Below are 15,755 nucleotides of genomic sequence, written 5' to 3'. Positions count from 1 at the left end.
ACCAGATCTGGGCTGCAAATAATGCAGACACCATTTAGATGGCAGCAAAGAATAGTTCTCTGTATTGCTTTACTGCCATCTCCTGACCAACCAGATTTTTGCATCCTAAATCTGACAGCCATACTCTGAGGTGTTAATTCTGTCTTTTCAGTAACACATATCTGCTCCTGTCATGGGACATATATAACTATTACTAAGATACACCATTTCACAAGTCTCCTAGATTTAAACAAATATGACTAGATAGACACATCACGTTAAGTATAGTGTGCTTAACGCTGTTTTTTTTTTTTGAACAATGTGGGCTAGGTTCATGTAACATTCTATGCCAAAACAAGCTACATCTTTTATTCCTCATACTGCTTTTCAGTCATGCCATATAAAATTATTTTAATTAGCTCTATAAAACAATACAGTAAAATTACATTCAATGAGGATTTATTCATTCAGTTAGTCTCTGAGTGTGACGTGTGAAGCAGTTTACTCACATTGACTGGAATCTATGGCAGATAGGTTGTTCACTTGACCTCCTCCAGGCATACTTCAAATATGTGGGGGAAGCAGTAGCAGAACTATGTTTCTCATCCCCACCTCAAATCCTGTAAGCTCTGCCTTGGGTTTTGCATGATATTTCCAAGTACAGCCTTCATGCCTACAGCTGAAATCCTGACCATACATATCACACATATCACATGTGGTTAATAGGATAAAATTACAAGCTACTGATAAAATTACAAACTACTCAGCTCCCAAAAAGTGTTGCTGTTAGTTATGGATAGAAAAGCCCTATCTACTTTTCCCACTGTACAGCTAGTGTTCACAAGAAACCAACATTTGGTGATGGGTTTCTGGGAGGGAGGGAGGATGTGTCTGTGAGTGAAATGGAGAAAGAGAGTATAAAGCAGTATGTGTGCATGGATGCACATGTGAGTGATACCCCCAACCTTGTAGCCTATTTAGCTATCAAAGCCAAAAATATGTCCAAACCTTGTAAATTAAGCCACGGGTTCCCAAACTGTGGGCCATGAGGCCTGGAAGGTTGTGAGCAAATTGGGGGTGGGGGGGATTGCAGATGCCAGAGCCAATAGTTGAATGTGCTTCATCACTGCTGGTGATTCTTATTTACATATTATTTTATTAGTATTAATGGTATAATTGCTATTGTTAGCATACTTTCCAACATGGAACTGATGAAAGTATTACACTTTTTAAAAATTTGTTTAAACACTTTAGCCTATCTCTGCTGGACCGCTATAGGCCATTCTTCCTTTGGCACAGCTGTCCCATTACCGTCCCCAATGGACAGCCAAGTTGATTTTCTTCCAACTCCTGTCCCTGAATAGAGAAACTTTTCAGGTTGTTATTTCAGTTACTCCAGATGGGAGGGATGGCAGTCCTGACCTTGCCTTTTTTTTTTGAGTATGGATTCCGTAAATATGCACCCAGTTTTTGGGAAGAAATATCTCCAGTACTGGCCATAGCTGGAGTTAAGGAAGGTTGATGTTGCACAGAATTCTTGTCTGTGATCTCCCCTCTCCCATCAACTCTTCCCTATAGGGAGAGATCACCTTAAATTTATTAGCACTGTGCTGATTGCTGATGTCCTGCATGGCATCTAGTATATTGGTAAATTTTATTCATGGAGGAAGGGGGTTCCACACAAATTCATTTATTATTTTAGGTGGTCATGGCACCACAACATTTGAGAAGCCCTTGGTTAAGTGAACAGAATAAAATTAGACACCATAAAACATTCCATTCCCACCAGAAGATTGTAGTTTAAGGACTGTAGTGCAGCTTTGAGTACAATTACTGTGAATAGGTGCCATGAACATAGTGAGATTAATTTGTAAGCAAACATGCATTTGATTGGCCGGTATGTCAGTGTTAAAAGCTGATTAAACAAAAGATACCATGGCAAATGGGAATTTTCCCAGGCATTTTAATGAAGTGACAATGCAGACAAATGTGAGAAATACTTTTTACGAATTTTTTTTTATTAAGAAACACTTTCTATTTTTTTTCTAATCCCATACTATTTTCCTAATAAATCACTCCATTTTTTATATTCAGTGCAAACAGAGTAATATTTGATCTCTAATACTGACAATACTTGTTTTTCAGACCAGCAATATGGTATTCCAATTAAGTACATATTTGATCTTGTATATATCACATCAGGCAGTTAGATATAACTAGCTAATTTTGGTAGATTCCCAAATGCAAAAAGACTTTCCTTTAGTTTCAAGCCAAAATAAACAAGGAGGCAAAAAACACTGAATATTTTCAGGCACAGACACTGTCAACTGATGAGGCACCAAATTACTTTGGCATGTAATTCCCATAGCCAATGTCTCAGGACTAGATTTATGCTATTTAACTGAGTCAATTTACCATAGTAAACTAAGAAAAAGTTCCTCCCATCTTTTTTTGTTTTGTTTTGTTTTTGTGTGCTTGTTTTGTTGACAACGCACTGAAACAGGCTGAATGGAAGCATATGATTTAAACATTTTTAATGCATTTTAAATTAGCTGAGGTTAAGTGAGTTGAAATTAAATCTCTTCCAGTGACCTCTGTGGATCTGTTATTTATCTTAATGCGGCCTTTCCCATATATTTAGCTCAAAAAAACATATTTACATTTTTCAAGTATTTAAGACTCATTAATTTCATCAGATACCATCCTACAAATTAGATTTTGAGGCACAATAAACTGACAAACTACCAAACTACCCATCAAGAATTTCTTCTTCTAGGGCACCGAGAATTAAACCACAGAGCACTGCAAGAACATTATTCATGTGTTGGATTTCATAACAACTTAGGATTTACTTGCCTTAGGCATCATGAAGTAGAAAGGTAGGATATGAGTTTAATAAAATAAGCAAAAGTTTAATAAGATATATTTGTGCTCATTTACCTGTTCTATTGTAGCTATGTTCAGGTTAGCTGGGGTTAAGATTTGCCTATCAGTTTAGTTCAACTTTGGCAAATAACATTACAAAAATAAAACTTTGCCTCATTTACAAACTATTTAACCATTTATTTGAAGAGTTCATTTGCTCATTTGGCATCAGGCAAATCTTTCTATGAACACCATTCCTCAGACAAAGCACTACAATTCAAGAACTAGTTTTTTTATTAACAGCATGTACAATAATCTAGAAAGAAGAATCACTGGAGAAAAGACTTAGAAAATGACCTTGGTGTTTGGGCATGTTTATGAAAGAACAGGCGGCCCTTCTGCGTGTTGTATGACACATTGGTAGTATGGCAATATAAATATTTGCCGTATAAACAAGCGTCCATTCTATATTTCAGTTTCTGGGGAAAGTTCTGCCTTCCAGATGCCTTTGCACAGAAATAGGCTATTTGTTTTAACAGATCCCATCTCTGCCTTATTATAACATTTTCTATAGTCCTAAATAGAATAATGGCCTAACTATTCTCTGAATTGTATTTCGTATCCTAAAACAGGTTGAAATAAAATTATTTAATTCAGTGAATTATTCAACTCAAAGAGGCAGAAGTATTCAAAGAATTATTCAAAGCATTCAGAAGAATTATTCAGAAGAATAATTCAAAGCATCCAGAAGAATTATTCAGAAGAATTATTCAAAGAGGCAGAAGTACTTCCAGTTTGCATGGTACAGAAAATTATCTGTCACTATTAGATATTATATTTGACACTGCAGCATATTATTTTTCATTTGATTACCCAACGTGTATTCCAGCAACATACTGCAATGTCAACATAAACATTATTAACTTCTGCAATTAGAGGAATACTCTAAAGACAAAACAAGATACTCCAGTGCTATACAGTAGTCAATAAAGAAAGATGACTTTGCTTTCTACTATTTAAAATCAGAAAACATTTTCCTAATACTTTATTAATCACCTGTGTTTAAAACGCCCCACACGTTAGCATGTTTATGTTACTGTATGACAGAGCAACCCAGAAATATTAGTAATTTTTAATTGTTATACAAATGCTTTCTCAGTATCTAAACTATTGTACCCAAAGAATGTTTTCCAACATTTAAGTTTTTAATAGTTGGAGAATCTGTGTATTCATCTATGTATTCATGAACATATATACATCCATGTATCTCTGGAGCTCCATGTATTCATTAGTATCTTTGCAGAAGTGTAAGCCACAACTACCTATGGAAAGTCCAACTACCAATGGGCCAACAGCCACAGCACACTCTAGCTTCCATGGAAGCCCATGAACCAGAGACTAATGCTATGCACCCAGTAACTGTAGCTTCTTCAAATACTATTGAGCCCTCTGAAAGCCATATTAACAGAAAACATGAATGCACACACAGTGTCCATGAGGAGGAAGCTATGATTGTCTTATGCATGACCAGCCCTGCGTATGGAAGGCAGCTTTTGCACACTACATATGTGTTGGAACTGCAACCCTCAGAATTCCTGGCCAACATGGTCAGTGCTTGGCACTTCGGAGACTTATAGTACCAACACATTTAGCTGGAGCAGAGTTGAAGAATAAGATGTCTGAAATAATGGTGAGAATCTTATAATTACTAACTAAAAAAATTAACAACAGAATTAAATAAAAGTTCATTGGAAGGAAGAATATTCTTATCAAAGGCCTACACTGTTTCCCAAAGGAAAACTTCCTATTAGTATGATAATCTGAATTTATGAACAGTAAATTGATAGCAAAAACTGTTTCCTACTGGGAATTTAATTTACCATTACTAGTACTGGCAGGAAGCCGTATAGTCATCCTATTACCTAGTTCCTGGGTATCTCTAAGTAAAAACAGATAGTTCACAGAGTGTATGGAATGTATATCCTGAAAACTGTAGACAAAATAATAGTATATGTCTCTGCCTTCTACAATACCCCACCTCTAAGTTGTTCACCCAGATAATAAATTGAATTAAAGGGAGTTAGGAATCAAAGTTAAACCATATTATCTATTGAACTTAGTTTGATTTAATAGCAAAGCTAGGGGGTTTATATCAAATGCAAAATGATAATTAACTACTAACTGTGGTAAGAGTTTAAAACAATTTTAGTCTAAATTAACTCTGTCCTAGATGAGATATAATTACTCCATACAAACAAAATGTGAAATGTGCATGCAGAGAGACAATTTGCCTCTTCTGCAGAATTTAGTATAGTTTACAAAATGCATGTAAAATGCCAATTTTGCTATGAATCAGTAATGGAGAACGGCATCTAAGAATTCCTTTTAAGAGCTGCATATCCAGATGTGTCTGGATATGTATATCAGATGCATGTCAAGTTCTGTTCCAAAGTCAGAAAGTCAGTGCTGGTTTGGTTCTGAAATTCAGGCAGCATAACTCACTAAACTGAAGTGCATTCTTCCATGCCTACCAGCGGGGGGAGGGGGGGGGCATATTGTGCCATAGCTGAAGTGTTTTCTATATGCAGAAATAGGGCTGTAGGGCTCAATGTAGAAATATGTTTTTAATAGTGGACAAGCAATATCTGAGGTACATATGGAGTGCATGATGGGCATGTACCAAATGCTTTCCTGTATCACAAAACCAGATTCTGCACATATGTTATAATTAAGAAATGGGGTTTTCATCATAGATGACATGATAAAGATCCCACCTAGTTTTCTCTTTAGAATTAAACATAGCTCTGTAGCAAGAAAGGGGTTGGGAAACAATTTACTTCTTCCTTTTTTAGTTGCCTCCCAATAGCCATTCTTCCCATGATTTCACCTGAAATTTGACAGATCATTATGGGAACAGAATCTCATAACTGCAGAGTAGCAACTTACAATGCCTCTTCCAGTGCTCTTCCTGACTTAAATTAGCACACAAATGATGGTACAATCAACAAAGTGGCACTGGTTGGCCTGAAAAGTCCACAATGCAGTAAAAGAAACAAGTAATGAGTTAAGCAGGATCCCTACTAATGATATATAGCATCTTCCAGAATAGTGTTTCTTAATCTCAGCAACTTTAACATGTGTTGACTTCAACTCCCAGAATTTCCCAGCTGGACACTTCTGCAGACTAGTCTGGTACACGCCACCAATCCATTTGCTCAGCTAACACTGCTAACAACAAAGTGGCACTGGTTGGCCTGAAAAGTCCACAATGCAGTAAAAGAAACAAGTAATGAGTTAAGCAGGATCCCTACTAATGATATATAGCATCTTCCAGAATAGTGTTTCTTAATCTCAGCAACTTTAACATGTGTTGACTTCAACTCCCAGAATTTCCCAGCTGGACACTTCTGCAGACTAGTCTGGTACACGCCACCAATCCATTTGCTCAGCTAACACTGCTAACACTAACACCCTAAACAATATGCTATACTACTCTCAGTATCCTTCCTACCCTACTATTCTCCACAAATCGACCTCCCAGGGTCTTTCAAGCCACACAGAACCATCACCGACCAAAGTCTCCCATCCACATCCCCACCACCATTCTCTTACCCCAGAGGGAGAGGACAGAGCGCTCCCATCAGCATTTTTTAGGTCTCACCCAGAAAGCACATTTTAGCAGCTCCCCATTTCTTCAGTCTAACCTTGTCTGGTCTGCTTGTTTTTCCTGGTCAGTTATCCTGTAACTTCTGATCCAGCTTGTGCATGGAATTTATTCACCAAGTCTTTGATGATGACTCCCAGTTCTTCCCTGCTCAGTTGTCCATGGTCAACCAGTTCCTTCAGTGTGTATAATTCTCAGTGCACCAACTCTGCCACAATCCATTTCACCAATTTTATCTGGGCTAGCCCACCACAGTCCAAAGAGCAGTCTAGCAGTCTCTCATCCCTGCTTCTAGCACTGCTCTTCTTGCCACTCAGCTGACAATGGTGATAGTAATAAGTTTCCTTTGTTGTCCCCCAACCATTCTTGCTGGAGCTAAGCAGCCTCCCTCTGGCCACTCCATTGGTCAACATCAGGGGCTTGCAGTTCACACTAGAGTGGCTCACAGAGGAATATAGCAACAGACTTGAGTGGTCCTCTCCAAAATAGATCACATATAGCCCCTCTGTTCTTTCAAGAAAACCTTCGTACAGAAATTATTTAAGAGTCCTTAGAAGCCTTTTAAAGAGAACCTTAAACTTTTGGTCTGAAGTTTTCAGAGTATATTAAATTCATGGCGTGGAATGAGAAAAAGGTAATTAGATTCCACTTTGGACAAGAGTATGGTAACAATTTCACACACTGAGATTAAGAGCTTATAACTGCTATTACCTCTCTAATTATAGGGAATAATATATGAAATTATGTTTGGCATGGATGTAAATCTGTGCTCCCAAGAGAGACCCTTTCTTGGCAACACAACACTGCCATACCTTTTGATATTTTGTCTTTTAACTAATATCTCTCAGTCTTCTCTTGCAGGAACAGTTAGAATATCCTGAAGTAAGTTTTCTTAGCAAAGAACAGCTTGGTCATTTATATCATATTACCCTGCAGTTCAGTTTTACTAACTCTTAAATGCTAATGAATGTTAAAACAGCCATTTCCTAAATATCATGATACCCGCAAATTTAAGCAGGGCAATATAGAATTTCTACTATAATTAAAGAGGTTCACATTTTATAAATATGATTGTGATCACAGCATAATAGAAACTAGAGAGCCAGTTTGATGTAATAGTTAAGGCACAAGGCTAGAAATGAGACGATGAGTAGGCATGAAACCAGCTGGGTGACTTGGGGCCAATCACACTTTCTCCCCCCTAGGAAGCAGGCAATGGCAAACCATTTCTGAAAACCTTGCCAAGAAAACTGCAGGGACTCATCCAGGCAGTTACCAAGAGTCAACACTGACTTGAAGACACACACACACACAAAATAGAAACTAGTGCCAAAATCTAAAATACAAGTGCTCTGAGATCAATAGGATTTACTTGTTCCATATTAGACATGAGAGGAATTGCAGAAAATTATTCCCATACCAAATAGTTTATTAAAAACTATCAAAGGAAAACTTATCATACTGTTTTCATATCCATCGCTTACTGAGATTACACTGTTACATTGTATGTCTTTATTGATTGGTTTACCATGCTTAAAAGATATCCAGGTCTGCGATTCTGGGAATTCTTTGACACCTTCCTTGAAACAAGTTCCCTTTTTCTAGGCTCTGAAAGTCCAAAGATAGCAATTAAGAAAGGTTTGTAAAGAGGTAACTTGATTCACTTTAATCATGGTTAATATGGGCATTATTCATGTTCCCCTTAGCTGTGATTCCAGAAAGGATGAAGGAATTGTTCCATGTATTGTCACAGTTAAAGAGAGGAAGAAGAATATTTCCCAGCCTTCTCCCAATAACATGATTACAGAATTAACTCAACCATGGTTATTGAACTCAGTTTTCTGGATTTACATCACATATTAAACCATAAACTAACCACAGGGATTGGGTTCTCACAACATGCTAGCTAAAATATGATAGGCTACTGTGTTTTATGAACACAACAAGTGAAAAGTCAGATATAGCTTTATCAGACCTAACTGAGAAATCTTAATTTCAGGAGGCAATACTCCTAATTTAAATCAAAAAGGGTTAAAAAAACAAAAGGAAAGTAGGCACACTTGGAACAAGAAAAAATAAGGTTGCCTCCCTAAACATACACATTTTAAAATTTGTTGATTTTAATAAACAAGGCTAGAACTCTCAAGTTAATGTGTTTAGGTTCATTTTAATTATCATGCTTTCATCACTGCTGTATTTGAGTACTTCCCAAACTTGAAAATAATTATAAACTGCTTTACTCTTTCATCTCCCATTGTTATATGAAAAATGTTGAAGAATTATGGAAGGAATTATTGTCTTCTACCATCAAATAAGCAACTCAAAGAAGGTAGGAAAAATATTTTCATTTTTTTTCAAAGCTAATAAATTTATTTCAGATTTTTGACATACTTTTCTAGTGCTGTCACTAGTGTGCATACTAAAGCTTTTACAGCATTTATTTATTTATGAAATGTACACATTGCCTCAATCCAGTTGGACTTCAGTAGAACATAGCAGCACATTGGATCTGGTAAAAAGACCCATTAGACTTAGAAAAAGGGCTTCTTTTCTTCCATTCTGATGGTGCTAGAATGAACGTCATCTTCTGCTCAGCGTGAACTGAGCTCCACTGTGAATTCAACTGAGTTTGACAAGAAACCTTTTGCTAGGGTTGAAACTGAATCAAATAGCATGGAAGAGTGATGTGAAAGTTAGGACCACTCACTGCTCAAGAAACAAGGTCCCCAGACAGCCCTCAATCCCTTTTCTTAGGCCACTCTTATTATTTCTGGTAGGATTTCAAGGCAGTACGGCATAACAGAGTGAGATATAAACTGAGTTCATTAAACATATTTACCCATAATTAACCAAACCATGGTTTACTCAGTGAATCCAATTTTCTAGATTTGTACTATGTAAGCCATAAATTAACTACACAGAGTAGGTTCATTCAACATATTTGGGTAAAAGGTAACTGGGCTAGTTAGGATTCAGCATGAGTAAAGCCAATGTTTAGTTCATAGTGGTATCTGTGGGGGGTTGTCAAAATCTGCAAGAGGGAGGTAGATGCAGTGTCAGTCCAAGCCAGAACACTTGTCTACATGGATCAATGTCACCTGCAAAAGGGGCAGGGCTTGGATTGCAATGCTGCATATGCCATCTTGCAGACTTTGACCCCATCCCCTGCCCTCCCAGGGATGCCCCCGGCACTTTGTGATTGCCCATATACAGCTTGCCTTATTTCAGTGAACTATTTCCTGATTCAGACAAAAAATAATAAACTTTGCTTATCAAAGTTATCATTCCTTAATAAAGCTGATAATAGCAAATCCTGGAATAAAAATCATGTGCTCTACAAATATGTTCTCTGCTAGGGTTCACGGAGTACATGATCATAGAATAGCATTCTTCAACCTACATGCATGAGGACTAACATTTTCAGAATTACAGCCACCGCCATGCTAGTTGGGGATTTTTGGAGGTATTGGTCTCAACCTATCCAGAGGGCACAGCTGAGGAAAACTACCATGAATCATTTATAATGCTCTCCTATCTTCACAGCTGCCACTCCTCTCCTTTTGAATATTATGGCTTAACTGAATAATGCATTAATCTACTGATTTCCTCCAAACTTCTTGTATTCAGAACTGTGGCACAATATCTTGTGAAGGGTTGACAACTTCACACTAGGCAAACGTACTTAAGCTCAGCATATAAAAAGATTTTAAATGACTAAAAGTCAGTGAAGATGAATAATTCCAATCATTTTAAATCACTATGAGCAATGAAATCCTGTACTCAACAACCATCAACTATTTTTCCAAAAGTTATTGGAACTTCTCATTCTTTCCATTGAACATCATATTAAAATCTGATTTTCCCTTTCTCATGTACAATGATGAATTATGGAAGAGTAGATATAACTATTAAAGGATCAAGTCTTGAACTGCATACACAATTGAATTGACATATTCCTTTAAAAGCCCAGAACCATCCATCTACCAGATGTATTATTGTTCCTACCCTCTGTTTTAATTGACAGCCTCCAATTCAGAGCCATTTGTATCAATGTGTTTGCCATCTCTCTATAAATGCAAGCCTAGCTACTAAATTTTCAACAGAGAGTGAATGTAGGGAAATTGCCACAGGCAGTTGAATAAAATTAACCCACACTCTGACAAGATGACACTCTGACAATTTAATTGCTGCATCCCATCTATAATTAACACAGTAAAATACTGCATCTTAAAGCAGCTACAAACTTGGAAAGAAGATAGGGCTAAACCTGGTTGCAAGAAAATCACAATTAGTTTTAAGAACACTCATCATTATTTTTCAGATGACACAAAAGAAAATAGACAAAATGAAGTACTATATGTTCCTACTCAATTAATGTATGGGATTCAATAACTTGGGAATGGAGATCCTGTAATTCTCAGAGATTGCTGAATTCCAGTTCCCTACAGCTTCAACTAAGGTCTAGAGCAGAAGTTCTCAAAGTGTCATCTGGAGACCCCCAGGAGTCCCCGAGATGCTTTCGGGGAGTCCACAAAATCAAATAAATATTTTAACATTTCTTAGTTTTAAATTCTAATGCAGTCCATATTGACAAATATAACCCACATAAACCAAAGCTCAATCATTTTTAAGAATGTAAGTGGGTTCTGAGACCAAAATGTTTGAGAACTGCTAGTCTAGGGTATCCATTGGAAGGCAAATGATGAAATGAACATTGCAACATTGTGACACAAGCTCAGCCTCTTTTGTATATACATCATCACTAATGTTCATAAGGGGTAGAACTTGAGGTGCAACACTAGTTTGGTCATTTTGATGAAACCATTGGATTCTGTGAGTGCCTCTGTCTGGAGGGCCACAAGTCCGTACCCTGAATGTTCAGGGCCCAGCATTCCTATAGAACAGAGATAAAAAACCTGTGGCCTCCTAAGTATTGCTGAATTAGAAATCCAGGTTTCCTTCATTACTGCCCAAGCTACCTCCACGTTTCCGCACCTGCTGTAAGACCATCTTCATTCTTATACCAGTCCAATTATGGGGTTCGAATGCATCCTTTATTTACCAAACTGGGCCTACAGGGGTCAGATTGAAGCATCTTTAATGCTCAAGTCTCACCTGTGGGATTATCTTTCTCAGGAACTTGCCAAAGTTTGAAATCAGATGTCTTCTGGAAGCAGCACAAATACCTTGGAGGATAGACTTCTTAACAGCTATACTGTAATGCAGGATCACTAAGTGGAACCTCTGTGTCTTGAAGCAGAATAGCTATCTATTCCAGAGCTTCCAGGGAGTTTCTGGCTGACTAAAGTTGAAGACAGAATGTTGGGCCTCTGATGTGATCCAAAAAGACACTTCTGTTTCACAAGTCCCTCTTGACCATTTGTTTCTACTTGCAAATGTTGTGAATGCAGGATAGAGTGCAAAAGATAAATAAAGCCTTCATTTTAGCTCATGCAGGTTTTACACTGATATTTTAGGACAAACAAATTTGAGCTTCACATTTGAAAATGCCCATAAGTAACAGCTGAAAGTACAAACAGGGAAGAAATACATCAACTAGGAAGCCCGTTAAAAGGGCAGTGAGCAGAGCTGAGCTAAGGCAACACCCCTTTTCATTTCAAACTTCCTTTCAAATTAATATCCACCTTCACAGCAGGGTTGGAAAAATATATGGCAGCTCCTTTAGCTGAATAAATATGGTATCTCTCTAAGTTTATGAGCTCTAAGTTTTATCTTACAAGATTTGGACCATGTGCTCACTCTCAGTTTTCCATGCTCTCTGTCCTTTCCTTTGAGGCAGTTAAGGTCACAGCTGCTTGACTATACAATAATCCAGTGTTTGAGGAGACATTTATTTTTAAACTTGTCCATCCAGAAATCCAGAGTTAAAAAAAGAAAGAGGGCAAAAAGAACACTCTTTCAAAAAGTACAGTGTGGATTTTTAAAAATGCAATAAAAGATTTTTGAAGGAAAGAATTGTAATTTATATTTGCAAGGAATATCTAGCTGGCAAGTGAGGTCAGGAAACAAAGCTAAATTTCCCTCTTCAAATTGTTAAATAATAAGAATTCCGCATCAGTTCAGCAGATATGCTATGACAGTGGAACAAACCTAAGGAAAAGTATGTTGTATATATTCTAAGAAACTGCAGTGACCTCATGCCTGATATCTTTCAAAGGACATCAACCGCTTTGTCCATTTCAAGATGATTAAAATATCCAAAATGGGGGATGGAGATGTTCACTGACGTTCCTAGTAAACTTTATTATATTATTCTGTCATATTAGTTCTTTGTTTTATATAGAAAAGAAGTCATGGTATGCTGTAGCGGACCTGTCATCCATAGTAAGCATGTTTCTCTGTAAAGTATAAATGCTGGTCTGTAGCACTTCATGGCATAGCACACTAGTGGCTGGTAACTAATTTACAGATATATTACTACGCTACGTTTCTTTTTCCAACCATGATTTGTCGAACTATTTATTATGACCTGCTTCACATAGAATTCTAAACATAAATACGTTGTCCAACATTATTGTTGAGTTCATGCATCATGGTGGGCAAAAATGAAACTCATCATGTTATGGCTTAATGCAATGCATCCTTTCCCAACTGAAAGCCACCCTAAAAGATTTTAACGAGTCTCTCTCTTTCAAATTAAACTCCTAAGTTCTTGGAATTTGCAAATGAGGTAGAGTGTACAATGCACATTACCTCCAGCTCCTTACCTCCTAGTTAGCCACTGATTTTGCTTTTTTCTGGATAGCATCAGCTGTCACAATTCATTATAAAACTGGATGTGAAAACTGCACATTAGCTCTACAAAAGGGAGGGAAGTGTGGTTTTGGAAACCAAGCCCATATACACACAAACACACAGTGTCAGACTGTGAACGGATTGTGTAGGCTAGCCATCCCCAGCCACGTGCCCTCCAGACGAAGCCCAGTGCAGCTAAAGGACGCGGGTGAGGAAGCACATTCTGGCGATACATATGTCCATAGCTGTCTGTACAGAATTCGTGCTTATTCTGCTACAGCCACTCTCTTTCCACAGCCAGCTTTCCCCCTTGCTCGAGTGTCTCCTCAGCCAATGACCAGCTCGGCTCCTCACCCCACCTGCCGAATCCTCCCGTTATCCCCAACGCCGGGACCCACTGATACCGCACACAAAGCAACCACCATCCTGCAGCACTGGGCGGCTCCCCGCTCGATAGCACGCGCCAAGAAATGCGTGTTGTCAAAATCATATCCTACCAGGCCGGATGGGGGTGAGGGGCGGGAGAGAGAGCCCGTCCGGTCCTCGTCCCTCCCAGCCAGTCATTCAGTGTCTTGCCATGGCTTGAACCCGTTTGCGGTGGGCGCGCGAGTCGCGGAGCCCCCACCCGTCCTCTCTCTGCCGGTTGAGCGACAGCCGTGCGGCAACAGCAAAAGCGGCGGAAAAAAAAATACATCCAAAGGGACAGCCGCGCCTTGCAAAGAGCCAGTTGCAGCGAAGCCGCTGCTGGTCCAGCAAAAGCAGCAGTTCCAGCAGCGGCGAGAGTACCGAGCAACTTACAGGCTCCGCCGCGGCGCAAGGCTTTCGCTCGCTCGCTCGCTCGCTCTCCCTTGATCTCTTTCTCTCGAGCGCGCGCGCAGCTGCTGGGCTCGCGCCACACTTCTGCACGCGCCGCCTCCGAGGGCTTGTCGGCTGAGGCGGCGGCGGCGGCGGCGGCAGCAGCGGCAGCAGCCGCCACCCGGAGGGAGGCAGAGACGACGGCGGCGGCGGCAGCTGGTTGGGGCGCGGAGGCGCCTCTCCTGTGATTCAGAGGCGGCCGCAGCACCTGTGACCGCTTGTCACCCAGGAGCGCCCGCCTTCGGTGCCTCTTCCTCCTCCTCCTCCTCCTCCTCCTCCTCTCTTCCCCTCGTTCTCTAGTGGCTGCGTCGCCCCCTGACGGGGAAACTGGTCGGTCTCGACGCCAGCCTGACCAGAAAAGGGAATGGGAGACGCGGCGGCGGCGGCGGCAGGCTTGCGAAGGCGGTTGGCTCTTCTCGCCTTGTCAGCAAGAGCAGCGCCGAGGAAAGATGCTGAAAGAACCGAGAGGAAGCAAAAAGAGATTCCGGCCCCTCTTGGAGGCAGGTCGGCTCAGATGGCAGCGGTCAAGGGGCTGCCCCCGCTGCCCGGTGGGCGAGCAGCGTTTTCCGGGGGTTGCGGAGGCGGCGGGCGGACGGCCCGGGACGCGCCACTACTGAGTGGCCAGCGGTGGAGTGACGTCACTGGGTTTTGGGCTAGTGAAGTCGTTCCTTCTGCACAAACTGGGCGGAAGGAGGGTCCGAGGACGCTGCTTCGCGTTTTCGCTTTTTCGGTGGGTAGCTGGGATCTTGCAGGCATATCCATCCCTTCCTTGGTATTTGACATGCAATGGGATGTAGAATTGGCCAACTCCTTATTTTAACAGTTCTCTTCAACTCGGTACCAGTTGGGGGCTGCTGTAATGTTCTTGACTTGCTTTGTCTTGCCTTCTTTTGGAGAAAGCCTCTCACCTATCCAGGCCTAAGTGATACGTAAAAGTAGGGGGAGGAATTTTAAACATGTTTAATGAACATAAAATGGTTCTAGCTGAATTCTGATGCATACAGCTATCACCGTGTAGTGACAGAGTGATACTCATAACAGTAGAATTGCTAGGTTTAATCACATTCACGCAACCACCCTGCTCACCATTTTATGTTGTGTTTCGTGTCTTGCCTTTACGTTATGAAAAATATCTCAGTGCATAAATAAATATTGGTATGATTCTGATGCAAGCATCTGGTTAAAGCAGGCTATAAATAAATAATGTAGGTACAACTCCAATCAACTTTATTGATAGTTTGCTTGCACTGGATTTTTAAAAAAATACTTGAAGAAACACCTAGTTTCACATTTTTGAACCAATTCACAAAATGAAACGAATATTATTTGAAATTCTCAATTGCTCAAATTTTGTAATGCAAATTCACCAACAATTGTATATTTTTAGATTAAGGGGAAAACTTTATACAGAAATGCATATATTAATGAAAATAACGTAGAAAATACATTGTATTCTTTATTTATAAAACACAGTTCTAGGGCTGCCTGACTTCAGAACTACTGTGGGCAGCTTACAGATTAAAAAAGGAAGAAACATAACATCAAGAAAGATGCTAGTCATCCAGAGGGAACAATAAACATTTCTTTCCCATTTAACACCCAACTTAAAGGAGTCTGACAATCACCCCAGCCCAAG

The 15,755-nt window shown here is 39.7% G+C and overlaps 1 protein-coding gene across 3 annotated transcripts in view; it reads right to left on the bottom strand.

Moving 5' to 3' along the window:
* Positions 1 to 14,712, bottom strand: part of CDC42EP3 (CDC42 effector protein 3) — a 34,434-nt gene extending 19,722 nt beyond the window's left edge. Inside the window, exon 1 of one of the 3 annotated variants that reach the window (XM_007420640.3) lies at positions 13,762 to 14,712. The gene's annotated coding sequence lies outside the window, so the exon portion shown is untranslated. Of the gene's footprint in view, positions 1 to 11,623; positions 11,777 to 13,761 lie in introns of those variants that run through there. The other 2 variants (XM_088144716.1, XM_088144722.1) reach the window with 2 other exon arrangements.
* Between the last annotated feature and the right edge of the window lie 1,043 nt (positions 14,713 to 15,755).

The sequence above is a fragment of the Python bivittatus genome, unplaced genomic scaffold (assembly GCF_059951505.1).
Source record: "Python bivittatus isolate LINGU-HERP-01145 unplaced genomic scaffold, Pbiv_v1 ctg000020_np1212, whole genome shotgun sequence".
Taxonomy (NCBI): domain Eukaryota; kingdom Metazoa; phylum Chordata; class Lepidosauria; order Squamata; family Pythonidae; genus Python; species Python bivittatus.
The sequence above is the reverse complement of the archived record's forward strand: the minus strand, read 5'-3'. Positions and strand labels throughout refer to the sequence as shown.